Raw genomic sequence first — 17636 nt, forward strand, 5'->3', positions numbered from 1 at the left:
AGTTTATTTTCTTAAATTTGATGAAATTTTGGTACAATGCATTTCTAGTTAGTCTCTGAGTGCATACTTGATTGTTGGGGAACTAATCTTGCCGCTTTCATGTCGTGTACTTGGAGATCAATGCGAAATACTGCCGAAATTTCATCAAATTTAAGAAAATAGACTTAACCTTGACATATGAATCTACTATAAAAAAATGTCTTCCTGAATTGGATAGGGCTGCACCTTTAATGAAAAAGTGAGATTTTCATGCATCGAATAACTTTGTGAGTATCATGGAGTTATTAAATAGATGGATCGAAGTTGGATGAACACAAGTCACATGAGCCCTACGTATGAGGAAGGCGTAGAACAGTTCTTGCAATTTGCTTCCGAAAGAAGTCGACCAGATGAGGATGAAAAATATTTTTGGCGTTGTATAAATTGTTTGAATGGGCGACAACAAGTACTAGACGACATACACGAACATCTTCTATGTGATGGGATTAAGAAGAATTATACGATGTGAATATGACATGGTGAATTGATAGACATGCAGAGGGGATCCCAATCTGAATTGTTTGATGTAGAAATGGGAGATCGCCTAAAGGATATGATTTGTGATCTTAGACAATAGTCTTTTCAGCAAGCACATACCTCTATGTGTGATAGATTGCAAACTGATTCAAAAAGTCATTGTATCTTGGGTGCAACAATCTATTTACGCTGTTGTCAGCGGTGTTAAGTCTGGTTAATATGAAGGTCAGATATGGGTGAAGTGATAAAAGCTTTAGTTCATTGCTTCAAATAGTGCACGATATGCTTCCAGAGAAAAACACGCTGCCAACAAGTTACTATCAGACGAAGAAGATACTGTGTCCGATGGGTATAGAGTATCACAAGATTCATGCTTGCCCTAATGATTTCATACTATACATACATGAATTTGAAGAAATGCACAAATTCCCTCGGTGTGGGGTATCATGGTACAAAGTCAAGGATGATGATGAATGTAGTAGTGATGATAACTTAAAGAAAGGCCCCCCAGCGAAGGTGGTGTGGTATCTTCTAATCATTCCATGGTTTAAGCATCTATTTTCTAATGGGGATGACGCAAAAGACCTTACATGGCATGCAAAGGGGAGAAACTGGGATGGAATGCTCCATCATCCGGCTGATTCCTCCCAGTGGAAGAAAATTGATCGTTTGTATCCAAAATTCAACAAAGAGGCAAGAAATCTTAGGCTTGGACTTTCCATTGATGGAATGAACCCATACGGTAGTTTAAGCACTCAACACAGCTCGTGGCTAGTTTTGCTAGTTATTTATAACTTATCTCTATGGTTGTGCATGAAGCGAAAATACATTATGTTGTCTATGATGATATTGGGCCCAAGCCAGGGAATGAGATTGATGATTATCTCAGTCCCTTGATTGATGACTTGAGAAAGTTATGGGATGAGGGAGTTTCAGTGTTTGATAGGATTCAAAATGAGACTTTTGATTTGCGTGCAAAGCTTTTTTGTACCATTAATGACTTTCCAGCATATGGGAATTTGAGTGGATACAATGTTAAGGGCCATCGTGCATGCCCCATCTGTGAAGAAAACACAAGCTACATACAACTAAAACATGGTAGAAAAATAGTATACACCAGGCATCAACGTTTTCTGACACCTTTTCACCCTTACTAGCAATTGAAAAAAGCTTTTAATGGAAGTCAATAACACGAAAGTGCGTCGATACCGTTAATTGGTTAGCAGGTTTTTCAGCGGGTTGAATTCCATTGCTGCAGACCAAACTTCCATTACTTCCAAACTTGATGCCATTATTCGGATATTGAATACCATGGTACCTAAACAACCCTCTCCATCTTCTGCCTCTGCGAAGTCACCACCCATGCCGCCTCTGCTTCCTAAGACAATCAACCCAACTTCTTCCTTTGCTAAGCCACCACCAACAGCAGAAACCACGCCGCCTCCCCTTCCCATGGCAACTTCCCACCTTCCCGTTAACAAGCACCACACACTCTCCTTCGAATCCCTCCCGGTCGCCAGTCATCGGTCCCACACAAAGTTCTCTAGTCGTGACATCCTTCCCTCTGACATCCGCTTCTCCCTTTCTGTTGTGTGTGCTGCCACGGTCAGGGACACAAATCTCAACCACCCCTTCCTCCTCCTCCTCTTCATCATTCTCGTCACTGCCAAAGGGCTCTGTCTCCACAATCATCTTCAGGCACTAATTCTTACACCCATTTTCATTTGGGATCCAGGTTATGTTTTCTACTATTTTTGGAAAGACCCAAAAGAAGGATAAAAGTAAGAGTTGCATATGGAAGAAAAGGTCTATTTTGCTTTATCTTCCCTAGTGGTCCGATCTAGATGTTAGACATTGTATTGATGTTATGCATTTAGAGAAAAGTGTTTGTGATAGTGTCATTGGGACGCTCCTTAACATTCAAGCCAAGACGAAAGATAGTTTGAATACTCATCAAGATCTAGCCGAGATAGGTATACGAGCCTAGTTACATCCAAGGTCTGATGGTAAGAAAATATACTTGCGACCAGCTTGTCATACTTTGTCCAGAAAGAAGAAGATGAGTCTTTGTCAGTCTACGTCGTGTCAAAGTTCCACAAGGACACTCTTCAAATATTATGAGTCTTGCACAGTTGAAAGATCTAAAGTTAGTAGGCTTAAAGTCTCACAATTGTCAAGTCTTGATGCAACAATTGTTAGTCATGGCCATACGAGACATTTTGCCTAACAAAGTCAGGTTTGCCATAACTCGATTGTCCTTATTCTTCAATGCCATATATAGCAAAGTACTTGATCCTGTCAAGTTAGATGAGCTAGAAAATGAGGCTACCATTATATTGTGTTAGTTGGAGATGTATTTTCCTCCTACTTTCTTTGACATCATGGTTCACTTAATTATTCATCTGATTAGATAAATCAAATGTTGTGGTCCTGTTTATTTGCAATGGATGCACCCGGTTGAGCGATACATGAAGATCTTAAAAGGGTATACAAAGAATCTACATCGTCTGGAAGCATCTATTGTTGAAAGGTACATTGCAAAAAAAGATATTGAGTTTTGTTAACAGTACATTGAAAAGGAAAAACCTGTTGGGCTACCCGAGTCTCAACATGACGAAAGAGTGGGAGGTAAGGGTACAAGAGGACTACATGTTATCACTCCAAGTGTGGAAGATTTGCAACAAGCTCATTTGTATGTATTGAATAACATTAATGAATTTTTGTCATACATACTTCACCATGAAGGTTTAGTGAAGGAAAGTAATCCAAAAATGTCGAAGAACAAGATGTTGAAAAAGCATAATAAGACTTTCCTAAATTGGTTTAAAGATACAATCTTCAGTGACGATAATGCATCTGAAACATTAAAAAAGCTAGCATATGGGCCTAAAATAAATGTTATAACTTGGCAAGAATACGATATAAACAATAATTCCTTCTATACAAAAGCACAAGATGAGAAAAGTACAATGCAAAATAATCGGGTTAGTCTAAGGGTTGAATCTCAACACTTCACGAGTCTACATGATGACAATCCCCGTGTAGCTTCCATCCCTTACTTTGGTTTCGTTGAAGAAATCTAGGAGCTTAATTATGTAAAATTCATTGTCTATGTTTTCAAATGCAAGTGGGTTGATAGCAATATCAGTGTGCGGACCGATGATTTAGGATTTATGTTGGTAGATCTTAAGAAACTCGCTTACTAGAATGACCCTTTCATCATGGCAGAACAAGCTAAACAAATATTTTATGTTAAGAACCTTGTGATGAAAGATGGTTAATGGTTCTACACGGGAAAACAATTGGTGTTAATGTTGAAGATGATGATTCACTCATTGATACTTGTAACACCCCAAAATATTGCTAATTATAAATCGATGTTTAATTGTATTTATCGTGTTATTTGACTATATGATTGACTTGAATGAGTTGACGTATGGTGTAAATTAGTCATATGTGATTTGCTTGATGTGGATGTTGAGTTATGTGGAGTTTTATTGAGCTAAGTTGAAATTATGAGATTTCAAATTTTACCTAAACCTATTTCAGTAAAATTGTGATCCTGGATTTGTTAACTGTTGGATCATCTTCACAGTTTGGCCGGAGGTTCTTAAGACAAATCCCCACAGTTTGACCATTGGGATTTTGAAAATAACAACTTTTGATCTCTCTCATAGTTCAAGAAGCGCGCTAAGCGCAATTCTAACCCAAGAGAGAATTGCGCTGAGTGGGAATTAGCGTGCTAAGCGCAATTCCAACTCGAGAGGGAATTGCGTTGAACGATAATTGTCACGCTAAGCGCAAAAAGTGGACTCTCGCTTCGCTAAGCGAGATCAACAGATTATAAATACGTTCTTCAGCATGAAAAACACATTTTTTTCACTCTCCTCCTCTCCAAACACCCTCCCAAATCCTAACACCTTTTTCTCCACCACCCACGACAACTGGTGGTCACCATGAGCCGCCGTTGCTTGTTGCCGAACCCCCACTCCAAGAGGAACATTTTAATCGGAGCGGAATCCTCAAAATTCACCTCAAGGATTCGGTGGAGAAAAAATTCCTCAATCCTTTCTCTCGTAGCTTCTTTGAGGTTATCTTGACTTCTAAGTCTTTCTCTTAGTTAGTTTGAGTTTCTCTTAGTGTCTCTTGTGTTTTGGGTACTGTAATAGAGTGTTTTTACACATCCTTTGAAAAACCCTTGAAAATGAGACATTGTAAAAGTTATCTTTATATAACATTGACGTTATTTTCGTGACCTTCACTGAACCCTGGTCAAAGTGGCGTGAGCGAAATTTCAAAATGACGTCTCCTTTTAGTAGAATCCGAAACACCCCTTAGCCTTTTATGTTTTGACAGGGGTATTTGACTTTGAATATTGTTATTAACCTTGTTTTTGAAATCTATACTAAATTTCCTTCAATTTGGTATATAGAACCTTGCATTTGGACTGACAAGCGTGAACGAGAAAGACCTCTGAGCGACGCAAAGAGGAACTAACGGAGGGCTCACGATAGGTGATGGGAGTTTATTATAATTTATGACTTTTGATACCATAGTTGGGGTCAGGGAACCTAACTATGGGGATGTATGCATGTCCCTGTTGCATGCTGGTTTTCGAGAAAAACAATGTTTTGACTAATGGGATACGATATGTCTGCTATTAATAAATGACATTATTGTTTTTATTAGACTAGTGTTGTCTGAAGACCTGGGGAGTATGAATCTTAGGCATGAACTGTATATGTATGTATATGCGGAATGTGATTTACTGATGATATTAACTTATATGAGATGATGTTGTTATTGGTGATTATGTTGATATGAGATGATGTTGTTATTGATGATAATATTGATATGAGATGATGTTATTATTGATGATTATTTTGATATGAGATGTTGTTATTGTTGATAATGTCATTGAGATGAGATGATGATGATGTTGAGAATGATATTGAGATGAGAAGATGTTGATGTTGAGAATAACATTGAGATGAGACAATGTTGATGTTGATAATGACATTGAGATGAGACAATGTTGATGTTGATAATGACATTGAGATGATGTATGTTGTGTATGTACATGGGGGTGCAGTGACCTTGTTGGATATCCCTAGTGGGGGAAATAGAATGGTTAAATAGTTTTAAGAGCCAGTGCATTGATGGATCCCATGTTTCATACTTCATATTGCATGGAAATAGTATAAACTTTGTCAATAAGTAGTAAGTACTTGTAGTTTCTCATGAGGAGGAATACTTGTACTTGGGGGCATATCACTCGGTTTGGAACTCCCTTGAGACTCAAGCTAATCACCGGGGGGGGGGGAGTTGCCTTTTCACGACAGGGTGACCTCGACACTTATTGGCTAGTTTTCCTAAGTGAGAGTGTCGTGTGGACACACTTAGGCTATTTCCTTGATGAATGGTACCATATTGCATTTGAGAGTTAAGGTTAAGTGCATGCATCATACTATGCATGATTGATTGGAATTATGGATGGATGATGACTATTTGTTGAGTGTGTGTTGGACTAATGAATGCTTGTATAAGCTTATGATATTTCTTAATGTTTTCTTACTAATTATGGTTTTTGATTTTTGTATTAATTTCTTTTATAATAAACTTACCCCTCACAATTTTTGTATCGTGTGGTTGGTACCTGTGATGATCGCGGACCTTTGTCCATGGGATCAGAATGACAACAATAGAGTATGCGAAGTGAGATTCTTTTGTGGAGCCGCCAAGCTGATGTGATGACGTTGAGATTATTTTTGGAGAGAGTTGTGTTTTGGGTGATGTAGATGCCCACTTGGCCGACACATCTTGTCAAGCGTTTCTCAAAACAGGTATTTCACTATCATTAAATGATTTTTTTTCTAATTAAAGTGTTCACTGTGATTAAATTATGTGAATTAACTGTGTTGGATAAACAGGGAGTTGTGAGATTGGGGAAACCTACAAATAGGTCGGATCATAATGTCGATGATCCCCAATATCTGATACAGTGACCATCCAACAACTTTTTCTAAAGCCATTGCAGGTTATGTGGGATGCTACCGTGTACTTCCCCTTGTGCATAAAGCATGAAGATTTGTATGAAATAGCACGTGATGGTCAATGTCTCAGCATCTCTATTATATAGTTGTGGATTCTGTAAGCCACTTTACATTATTGTTTATTAGCTAACTTATTATTTCAAATTCATACATAATATTAATTTACATTATTTTAACAACAATAGGCATATGACTGAGACAAGTATGCAAGTGGGGAATGCCAACGTCTACGAATTCCTCAAGCTGCAGTCCATACAGAGATCTGGGTAATCACAATTTGAATCAGAAAGTTACATTAAGAACTGGATGCAGAATTCAAATAGGGATGTCTATCTAGGAGCCTACTTGAATGGGTAAGTTAAACTAAACTAATGAATTTAAATAATCTATATAATATAATAACTTATTGTTCTCCACCGTAGTGCACATTGACAAATAATCGTCATTTTGCCTAAGGAAAATGTTATCATCTGATTTTGTTCCTTGCGTAATAGGCCAGACAACTACCTGAAAGGAATTATCAATAGGTAAGTTATATTTTCCAATACATTTACATTACCATTAGTCGGAAACATCAATATTTTAATTGTACAACACACATGCATGTTTGTATTGAATAGTGCTTTGAAAGGATTGACGAGGGTCCACAAACTAAATCCAAGGCTGCTACTAGGTTGATTGTTGTTAAAGTAAGTCATTTAAACAATGCTTCTAATTATATTTTATTACTGTCTACACTAATTTGTACTTAACATTGAATATCTAAATTTCATAATGTATTTAGTGTAGAAGCAAAGCTTCATGGTGAATCAAAGGTGATTCAAAGGTGTTTTGATGATAACAATGATGATAACAAAAGATGATGACAAAGGTGGTGACAAAAAGCTCAAAGATCAATCAAAGAACAACTCAAGTGAATCAAGAACAATTCAAGAGTTCAAGATAAGAATCAAGAAGAATTCAAGACTCAAGAAGAAAGTTAAGAGTCAAGAATCAAGATTCAAGGTTCAAGATCTCAAAAATCAAGATCAAGATTCAAGAATCAAGAGAAGACTTAATCAAGATAAGTATAAAAAGTTTTTCTCAAAAATTGAGTAGCACATGATTTTTCTCAAAACATGTTTACCAAAGAGTTTTTACTCTCTGGTAATCGATTACCAGATTGTTGTAATCGATTACCAGTAGCAAAATTGTTTTGAAAAAGTTTTCAAATTGAATTTAGAATGTTCCAATTAATTTCAAAAAGCTGTAGTCGATTACAATGCTTTGGTAATCGATTACCAGTGCATTTGAACGTTGAAATTCAATTTCAAAAGTGAAGAGTCACATCCTTTTACATAAAAGCTTTGTGTAATCGATTACACTGATTTGGTAATCGATTACAAGTGACTATTTCTGAATAAATCAAAAGATGTAATTCTTCAAAAGGTTTTTGACTTTTTCAAATTGGTTTTAAGTTTTTCTAAATGTTATAACTCTTCTAAATGGTTGTCTTGACCATACATGAAGAGTCTATAAAAGCAAGGCTTTGTTTTGCATTTCAATAATCTTGAACACTTATTCATACAATCCTTTACAAGCCTTGAATCTCTTTGAACTTCTTCTTCTTCTTTGTACCAAAAGCTTTCTGAATTTTTCTGGTTTTCCAAAGCTTGAAAACTTGTGCTATTCATCTTTTCATTCTCTTCTCCCTTTGCCAAAAAGAATTCGCCAACGACTAACCGCCTGAATTCTTTTTGTGTCTCTCTTCTCCCTTTTCCAAAAGAACAAAGGACTAACCGCCTGAATTCTTTTGTGTCTCCCTTCTCCCTTGTCAAAGAATTCAAAACGACACAGTCTGAGAATTCTTTTGATTCTTCCCATTCCCTTATTGATGTGCCATCATTTTCTTCTATTTTCTAAACCCCTTTTGCACCATTTTAATTACTAATTGGTCTTAATTGTCAATTAATTAGGCAGTTTTTTATTTGGGCTCATTTTGCTAATTTGATGTTTTTAATCTAATTTCAGGAATTAATGAAACATTGGGCTTAATTTGGATTTTGGTTGTGGACTTGAAGAGGGCAAATAAAGCAGCGCTTACCTTAGTTAAATTCTAATTAGGAAATTTCACAATTTTATTTTATGTGGTTCAGTGTTTATTTCGTTTTGGGCCAGAGTATTGTAATAGGGCCCAGTGACTTTGAGTGACTCTTTTTAAATAGCATCCTTGGGATTTGTGCAAAGAAGACTGTTAGACTATTATTCAGAGCTTAGGGTTTATGGTTTTGAAGTTTTTCTGTTCTAATGCTACTGTTTCGTTCTTAATGCAATTTTCGATTTCCTGCTTCTAATTAAAATTTCGTTCTTGTTTATTCTTCTACTTTCATTTACGTTTCTGTTTTCATTTTCGTTTCTGTCTCATTTACGTTTATGTTCATCTACGTTTCTGTTTCATGTTTCATTTATGTTTTCTGTTTGAATCTATGGAAGGCTAAATATTCTGGTGTTGTTTCCTCTTGAGGACGAAGCCCAACTCTCTTTGAGGTTTCGTTTATAATGTGGTTCCCTGGCAGTTTTCCCTTCACCAGTTAACCCAAATTCGTGAACATTAATCAGTGCACGCTTCGTGTTCGATTAATTGCCTCTGAGCCTAACTTGCGTTCATGCTTAATGGACGAAGGGCTAACTGGTGTATGTGGTGCCTAATCACGTATTGACAACACTAAGTTGATTTTCGCTTAGTAAATTGAAATAGGGTTGGATTAAGTGGTTAACTGTTAGGGACGAATTCTCCATAACCCAGGATAATTGAATGGCTTCTGAATCAGAGGAAACAACCCATTTTTAATATTATTAGTTTCGTATTCCAGTTTACTTGTTCTGCTCCTTAAATCACAAAACAAAGAAACCCCCCCCCCCCACAATCGTTACTGTTACTACAAGTATATTATGAACATTTGGTTTATCATTGCTCGTTGGGAAACGACCTAGGATCACTTCCTAGTTACTACATTATCATGTTTATTTGATTTGGGTACGGCCTCGATCAAATTTGGCGCCATTGCCGGGGAGTAGTGTCCAAAGGTTCATAATAGCTAGCTAGTGTTGTGTTTAATTCTTTCGTGTTTTATGTTTAATTGTTAGTATTGTGTTAGTATGTGTGTTAGTGTTGTTTAGTGTCCTGGTATTTTGTTTAGTGTGTGTTTTGTTTCAGTTTTCTTATTAAGCGTTTCCCCTGTTTCAGTTTTGGGTGTTTTGCTGTGAATAGTGTTTTGCGACGGACTTAGCGACCACTTTTGCTTGCGGCAAAACAAAGTAGTAGTAGAAATCAAGTAGAGACGGATTTTAGCGACCACCCATGCTGAATTATTTGAGATTTTTTGTTTTAGTAGCTAGGGTTGTTATTTTTGGATCAATTTTTTTGTGGTAACTTCTTTTAATCTATATTTTGTGGGAAAAATAGCTAGAGCCTTTAGTTTGATCAGATTTGAAAGTTCCAAAAAAGTAACAAATTTTGTGTTTGTCGAAACTTCAAACGGCCATAACTTTTGCTCCAGTTATCAGAATCACAATTATTATATATGTATTTGGGGTAGAAAAAAATTTCCTACGCCATGGAAGTTGGCCGTAGGCCGGCTGAGGTCTCCATCGTCCAAAAATAGTGATTCTGTCAAAAGTTTTTTATTTTTCAAGTTTTATTCACTTATTTTTCTTAACCTACCATTTTTAGCTTCCATAGTTAGACTTTGAATTTTTGCCTGAAACTTTTTCTGCTATCTTCTCATCATTTTATAAGGTTTCTCACAAAATTTCAAGTCATTTGGATATCATTTGAGGGTAGCTGTAGTTCAAACCTGCACCTTTATTTACATGACAAGGCAACTAGTTGTGCATGCTAAATGTAGTGTATGACTAGAGGCAATCCATCTGACTTACAACCCTTTGATCCTGAGATAGATAGGAAATTTCATAGGTTAGTTAGGCATCATTTTATACCTTTTGATCATCCTGAGCATTCCATTACTGGTGAATCTGTGCATTCTGTTATTGGTGATTTTGAACATCCTGATTTGGAGCATTATAATTTTGAGCATTCTGATTCTGAGCATTCTGATTTTGAACATTCTGAGAACATGGCACAACCTCCACCCTGTGAGAGGACTCTAAGGGAAATGGTTGCACCTGATTTCACCTACGAAAGCTTGTGCATCCAATACCCTGATGAGGATGTCCCATATGTTCTTAAAACTGGACTGATTCATTTGCTTCCAAAGTTTCATGGCCTTGCAGGTGAAGACCCGCACAAACATTTGAAGGAATTTAATATTGTCTACTCCACCATGAAACCCCCAGATGTCCAAGAGGACCACATATTTCTGAAGGTTTTCCCTCATTCTTTAGAGGGAGTAGCAAAGGACTGGCTGTATTACCTTGCTCCAAGGTCCATCACGAGCTGGGATGACCTGAAGAGAGTATTCTTAGAAAAAAATTTTCCTGCTTCCAGGACCACAGCCATCAGGAAGGATATCTCAGGTATTAGACAACTCAGTGGAGAGAGCCTGTATGAATACTGGGAGAGATTTAAAAAACTATGTGTCAGTTGCCCTCACCATCAGATTTTAGAGCAGCTGCTTCTCCAATATTTTTATGAAGGACTCAGTAATATGGAGAGAAGTATGATAGATGCTGCCAGTGGTGGAGCCCTTGGAGACATGACTCTTGCTGAAGCCAGAAATTTAATTGAGAAGATGGCTTCCAACTCCCAGCAGTTTAGCGCCAGAAATGATGCTATAGTCATTAGAGGAGTGCATGAGGTAGCTACAAACTCAGCTGCATCATCTGAAACTAAGAAGCTTGAAGGCAAACTGGATGCATTGGTTAACTTGGTAACCTAGCTGACCTTGAACCAGAAATCTGTACCTGTTGCAAGGGTCTGTAGTTTGTGCTCCTCTGCTGACCACCATACAGACCTTTGCCCTTCCATGCAGCAACTTGGAGAAATTGAGAAGCCCGAAGCTTATGCTGCAAATATTTACAATAGACCTCCTCAACCTCAGTAGCAAAATCAACCACAGTAGAACAATTATGACCTCTCTAGAAACAGATACAACCCTGGATGGAGGAATCACCCTAATCTCAGATGGTCTAGCCCTCAGCAACAACAACAGCAGCCTGCTCCCTCCTTCCAAAATGTTGCTGGCCCAAGCAGACCATACATTCCTCCACCAATCCAACAACAACAACAGCCCCAGAAACAACCAACAGTTGAGGCTCCTCCACAACCTTCCCTCGAAGAACTTGTGAGGCAAATGACTATGCAGAACATGCAGTTTCAACAAGAGACCAGAGCCTCCATTCAGAGCTTAACCAATCAGATGGGACAATTGGCTACACAATTGAATCAACAACAGTCCCAGAATTCTGACAAGCTGCCTTCCCAAGCTATCCAAAATCCCAAAAATGTCAATGCCATTTCATTAAGGTCAGGAAAGCAGTGTCAAGGACCTCAACCCGTAGCACCTTCTTCATTTGCAAATGAACCTGCCAAACTTCACTCTACTCCAGAAAAAGGTGATGACAAAAATTTACCTAACAATTTCTGTGCAGGTGAATCTTCCACTGGTAATTCTGATTTGCAGAAGCAGCACATCCCTCCTCTTCCATTCCCTCCAAGAGCAGTTTCCAACAAAAAAATGGAAGAGGCAAAGAAAGAGATCTTGGAAACATTCAGAAAAGTAGAGGTAAACATACTGTCATACCCTAATTTCGTCCGGGGATTATTACTTGATGACATGCAATCTTTGGTTAGCCGCTTTGAGATACTTGGTGTCCTTTGTTGCACAATAAATGAAGTCCTGAGACGTCTCAGAAATCTAAAGGAAGCAGGCTTGCGCGATCCGTGAAATTCCGTAATGTGGCGGAAGTCGAAAAGAGATGTTTTTGCGCAATCCGTAAGTTTCCGTAACTTCTTCGAAAGCTAAAAAAGAGTAAATATGTAATTCGTAAGGGTTCGTAACCTTGCGGAAGAAAAAATAAGTATCGTTACGAAATTCGTAAAGTTTCATAACGTTACGGAAAAAGAATCACAAAAAAATAGAAAAGGGGGGGTGCATTTAGTAAACAGGGGTGGTGTAAATAGCAATCTGGCCCACTTGGGCCCTCTAGAAGATTCCTCCAGAAGGCTGTTGCTTCTGGAGGAAGCAACCCTACTCGCCTGGGCGAGCTGGGCGGCAAGCTTCTCCCTTATTTTGCTATAAATAGGGGGAGAAGTGAAGAAGGAAAGGGTTCAGCCCCTTAGGCACTTCTCTCTCTTTCGAATTTGCTGAGGAAAATTATTTCCGTGAAGAAAATCCAAGCCGAGGCGCTTTCGTAACGTTTCCGTAACGTTTCCGTGAGTAATTACGCGAAGATTCTCGACCGTTCTTCAAAGATTCATCATTCATTCTTCATTTTCTTCAGTCTTCAACGGGTAAGTACCTCAAACCAAGCTTTTCAATTCATTATATGTACCCGTGGTGGTCCACATTGTGTTTCATGTATTTTCATTCTCGTTTTCATTTACTTTTTATACCTCCTTTTGACGTGCTTAAGCCATTTATTTAAGTCATTTCTCGCCTAATCTAAAAATAAAATAAATTTCCACTGATCGTTTGAATTGTATCATCCGTTACTTTCGTTTGAAATGAATTCCGACCGTTCGGTCGTGCCGTAACCACGTTGGAAATCAAAAAAGAGGTAAAATAATAATATAATAATCCAAAAATATTTTTTAGTAAAATGAAGCACAAAAAATCAATCGGACGTTTTCTCTTTGGGATTTCTCATTCTTAATTGAATTGACTAAATAACTAAAGTGAAACTAAGGCTAAAATCAACTCGCCTAGTCAAGCTCGTCCACAAAAAAATAAGGTTTTGAAAGTTTATCATTTCAGTTTCTTACCAAGTAAAATGGATCATTTTTAAGGTCCAACGCCTTAAAATGATCACCCTTCAAAGTAAAAGAATCACTTGTTTCACGCATAAGTAAGAACTACGTAGGTCTGATTTCCTCTCCAAAGGAGGATACGTAGGAGCAAGAGCCCCGCTTTTGTCGACCTTAAAAAATAAAAAGAAATAAAAGTTAAGGTAACACAATTTCTACAATTCTAAAAAATAGGCTGTTGTCTTTCGAGACAAACGTAAGAGGTGCTAATACCTTCCTCAAGCGTAAATACAACTCCCGAACTTAGAATTTTCATTTTGACCGGTTTCCTTCGGTTTTCCCGACGTTTTCCACAAATAAACGTTGGTGGCGACTCTGCACATCTTTCCTCCTTTGGAAAGCGCACCCGTGAGCCTCGCCCTCGCTCACCCGCGAAGGGCACGTTGCGACAGTTGGTGACTCCACTGGGGATATTTTTGTGAGTTAGGCCTATTTTAGGAATTGTGGAATTGTGAAACTTTGGGTGTGCTTTTATTGAACTGTGTAAAATGTAAATAATTGTTGTCTATTTCGCATTCTTTACACTGCATTCTAAGCACCCACGGGTTTGAGTAAAAAAGGGGCCCTACACTCGGGTTCATGGGAATTTAAGGAGTGGAGGTGAATCTATCATCATGCTAGGTCTCCGACTTGCTTGATAATAGTGAAACCTCGTCTAGAGCTTTCTCTCTTTATAATGTGTTGTCGCTGGTATTCCATACCGCCACAATATTATTATCTTGAGAGATTATACCTCTAGAAAACAGCCGTGTGAGTTATGAATGGTTAGGGAAATAGTTATTAGAGACCCCTAGATATTGTCCTATAAGTTCCCAAATAAGGGCAAAGAGCAAACACGCTCCTGTGCCATTCTTTCTCATGCATATTTTGGTTTATAGTTCTTGTTAGTAATGTTTGTTTTCTTTGGAGTTAATACGTAACCTTTTTAATGCTACGTTGAGGCGCCATCATGCCCAAAACGTAGCATTAAAATTGGATCTCTGCGGTCTCGTATGTGTGAGTTACCCCTTTGTGTTGTTTTCTTTCGGTTTCGTGCATATGCATTGCATCATTCATGTCGGAGTCTTGATCCACCCCTTTTTTAGGTAAAATGATGGGGACAAGTCAAAACGGCAAAAGGTTTTATCAAGTCAAGGTTAAAGGTCTAGATGTCACTAGCCTCAAGGAATTGGGATGATTGATGGGACCCCTCCAAAGGCAAGCCTTCCGCAAAGTGTACGGGAAGATCCTAGATTTGGCCGCAGCGGAGGTATTTACGGAAGCTGTCGTATCCCTCGCCCAATACTATGACCAGCCGTTGAGGTGTTTCACGTTTGGGGACTTCCAAATGGTGCCAACTATTGAGGAGTTTGAAGAGATATTAGGATGCCCTCTCGGGGGGAGAAAACCGTATCTTTTCTCCGGCTTTCTTCCTTCCTTGAGCAAGGTTTTAGTTGTGATTGGAGATTCAGCAAAAGAGTTGGATCGCATGAAGCAAATTCGGAACGGCGTAGTGGGCCTGCCTCGGAAATACTTGGAAGACAAGGCAAGGGATATGGCAAGCCAAGAGAAGTGGGGGCCGTTTGCGGATGTTTTAGCTTTGCTGATTTTTGGGGTTGTCCTCTTTCCGAACGTTGACGGCTTGGTAGACTTAGCCGCCATTGATGCTTTCCTCGCATATCACCATAGCAAGGAAAGTCCAGTGGTAGCTATCTTGGCGGATTTGTTCGACACCTTTGACCGGAGGTGCGAGAAAAACAGTGCACGGATTGTCTGTTGTTTACCCGCTCTCTGTGTATGGTTGATTTCGCACCTATTCCGACAAGACACGAGACACCCGTGTCCGCTTCAAAGCTATCGCTCATGCATCGAAAAAGGAAGAGTCGATTGGGACCAACATTTGGCTGGGATAGGGGGCAGCATGATCAACTGGTTTCCTCGTTGGAAGGAAGGCAAGGAAGGAGTTTTTTTCTCGTGTGTGGACTATCCTAATGTTCCATTGATTGGGACTAGGGGTTGTATTAATTATAATCCCGCACTCGCCATAAGACAGCTGGGATATCCCATGAGGGGAGCGCCGACCGAAGAAAGTCTCTCGCCTTTCCTTGTGAGGGATCTAGGCGCGCAAGGTCTCAAGGTTATACAAAGAATCCACGAGGTGTGGAGGAGTCCGTTGAGGAAAGACAAGGAGCTTAGAGGCATCCGAAACGGCGTCATCGGAGGTTATCATGGATGGCTAAGAATTCACACGCGGGGCTTAGATTGGCTCTCCAAATTGAAAGTTATTGATGAGGAGAACTTCGAGGCCCCGGAGGAAGATGAAGAAGTCCGAGCTCTAAAGTTAGAGCTAGGGAAGGCGAGACTCGCCAAGGAGAAGTTCAAATCAGCTGCTACACACATCCGGAAGGAGTGCACTGAGTTACAAGAGGAAAACGCGGCCACTGCAAGAGCTCTTGAACAAGAAACCAAAAGTGCCCGCAAGGAGGAACATGGCCGAGAGAAATTCCGAGGAGCATTGTGGGGTAGCAATAATGAGCTCAAGCTCCGAAGGGAGGAGAGAGATCGGTCACGGGTGCATAGCATGATCTTAAAAGAAGAGTTAGTTACTTGCGCGAGGTCCAAAAGGAGTTTGGCTCAACACTTGGAAGCCACAAAGCAAAGCATGCTAGCCATCATAGGGCAATACAAGGAAGAATTGAACCAGTCCATGGCCCATGAACAAAGGCTAGTGGAGGATTTTGCACAAGTGTATGCCGAAAAAGAAGCAAGAGGGAGGGTGATTGATGCGCTGCATCAAGAAGCGACTATGTGGATGGATAGATTCGCCTTGACCTTGAATGGAAGTCAAGACCTCCCGCGTCTATTAGCCAAGGCAAAAGCCATGGCCGAAGTGTGTACTGCCCCCGAGGAGATTCATGGGCTAATCAATTACTGTCAACACATGATAGATTTGATGGCCCATATAATTAGGAATCCTTAGGTTCTTTTGTAACACCTTTGTATAATCTTGACTAGATGAAAGCTTTGTTCTTTTTATAAATTGAGAAGTTCTGGACTCATTACGTTATCTAAAAATCTTAGGGTGGATCCAAGTGTTCCGATCATCCATTTGCATACTCATGTTTTGGTGGCATACTCACCGTTGCTTATTTCTTTAGGAATTTCATCATAACTAAGAAAACACCAAGGCACCCCTATAACACTCGATCTAGAAAAATGGATAATGAAGAGGGTGTGCAGGAACAGATGAAGGCCGATCTATCGGCCTTAAAAGATCAAATGGCTTCCATCTCGGAGGTCATGTTAAAACTCCAGAAAACCATAGAGGATAAAGCCACCGCAACCGCCTCCAGTACAGTTAGGGAAGCGAAGCCGGTGCTGCAACCCGCCTTGAATCCGGGCCTAGACAGAAACACGGCCGTGTTCGGTCGAAGGTATAGTCCGCAAGCTTATCCTTATGGCCTGCCTCCGGACTTCACCCCCCGTGCCACCCCGGAAGATTTAAGCCAAGCCCCGACCTTTGAGGGGCAACTCCCACCTTATGAAGACTATCCCGGGCAAGACGATGGGGAAGGAGATACCCATCTTGGCCCCCTGCTCCACCTCAAAGATCCGTCCCTGCATGAACTACCCCAGCCGAACATAGTCCGCCACATCTCGGCCTCACCCACACCCGTAAAAGAATCTGTTCCCTTCGCGGAAGATAAGGGAAAGATTGAGGCGCTTGAAGAGAGGTTGAGAGCAGTCGAGGGCCTCGGCAATTACCCATTCTCGGATTTGGCAGATTTATGTCTTGTGCCCAACATCGTCATCCCTCCCAAGTTCAAAGTACCGGACTTTGATAAGTACAAAGGGACGACATGTCCAAAAGGGCATCTCCGGATGTATTGCCGGAAAATGGGGGCGTATTCCGCGGACAAAAAGTTGTTGGTCCATTTCTTTCAAGACAGCTTGGCCGGGGCAGCTGTAGCATGGTATACCAATCTGGAAGCTTCCCAGATCCGATCATGGAAGGACTTGGCAACTGCCTTCATTAGGCAGTACCAGTACAATACGGACATGGCTCCCGATCGGAATCAGTTTCAGGGTATGACTAAACAAGAGCATGAGTCCATTAAGGAATA

The 17636-nt window shown here is 39.7% G+C and overlaps 1 non-coding gene across 1 annotated transcript; it reads right to left on the reverse strand.

Annotated features, from left to right (window-relative positions):
* Nucleotides 1-11062: 11062 nt before the first annotated feature.
* On the reverse strand, nucleotides 11063-11169 carry LOC113000534 (small nucleolar RNA R71). Its single transcript, XR_003265867.1, has one exon. It is a non-coding gene; the product is annotated as a small nucleolar RNA R71 (small nucleolar RNA).
* Between the last annotated feature and the right edge of the window lie 6467 nt (nucleotides 11170-17636).

This window comes from Glycine max, chromosome 19, assembly GCF_000004515.6.
Source record: "Glycine max cultivar Williams 82 chromosome 19, Glycine_max_v4.0, whole genome shotgun sequence".
Classification (NCBI taxonomy): Eukaryota; Viridiplantae; Streptophyta; class Magnoliopsida; order Fabales; family Fabaceae; genus Glycine; species Glycine max.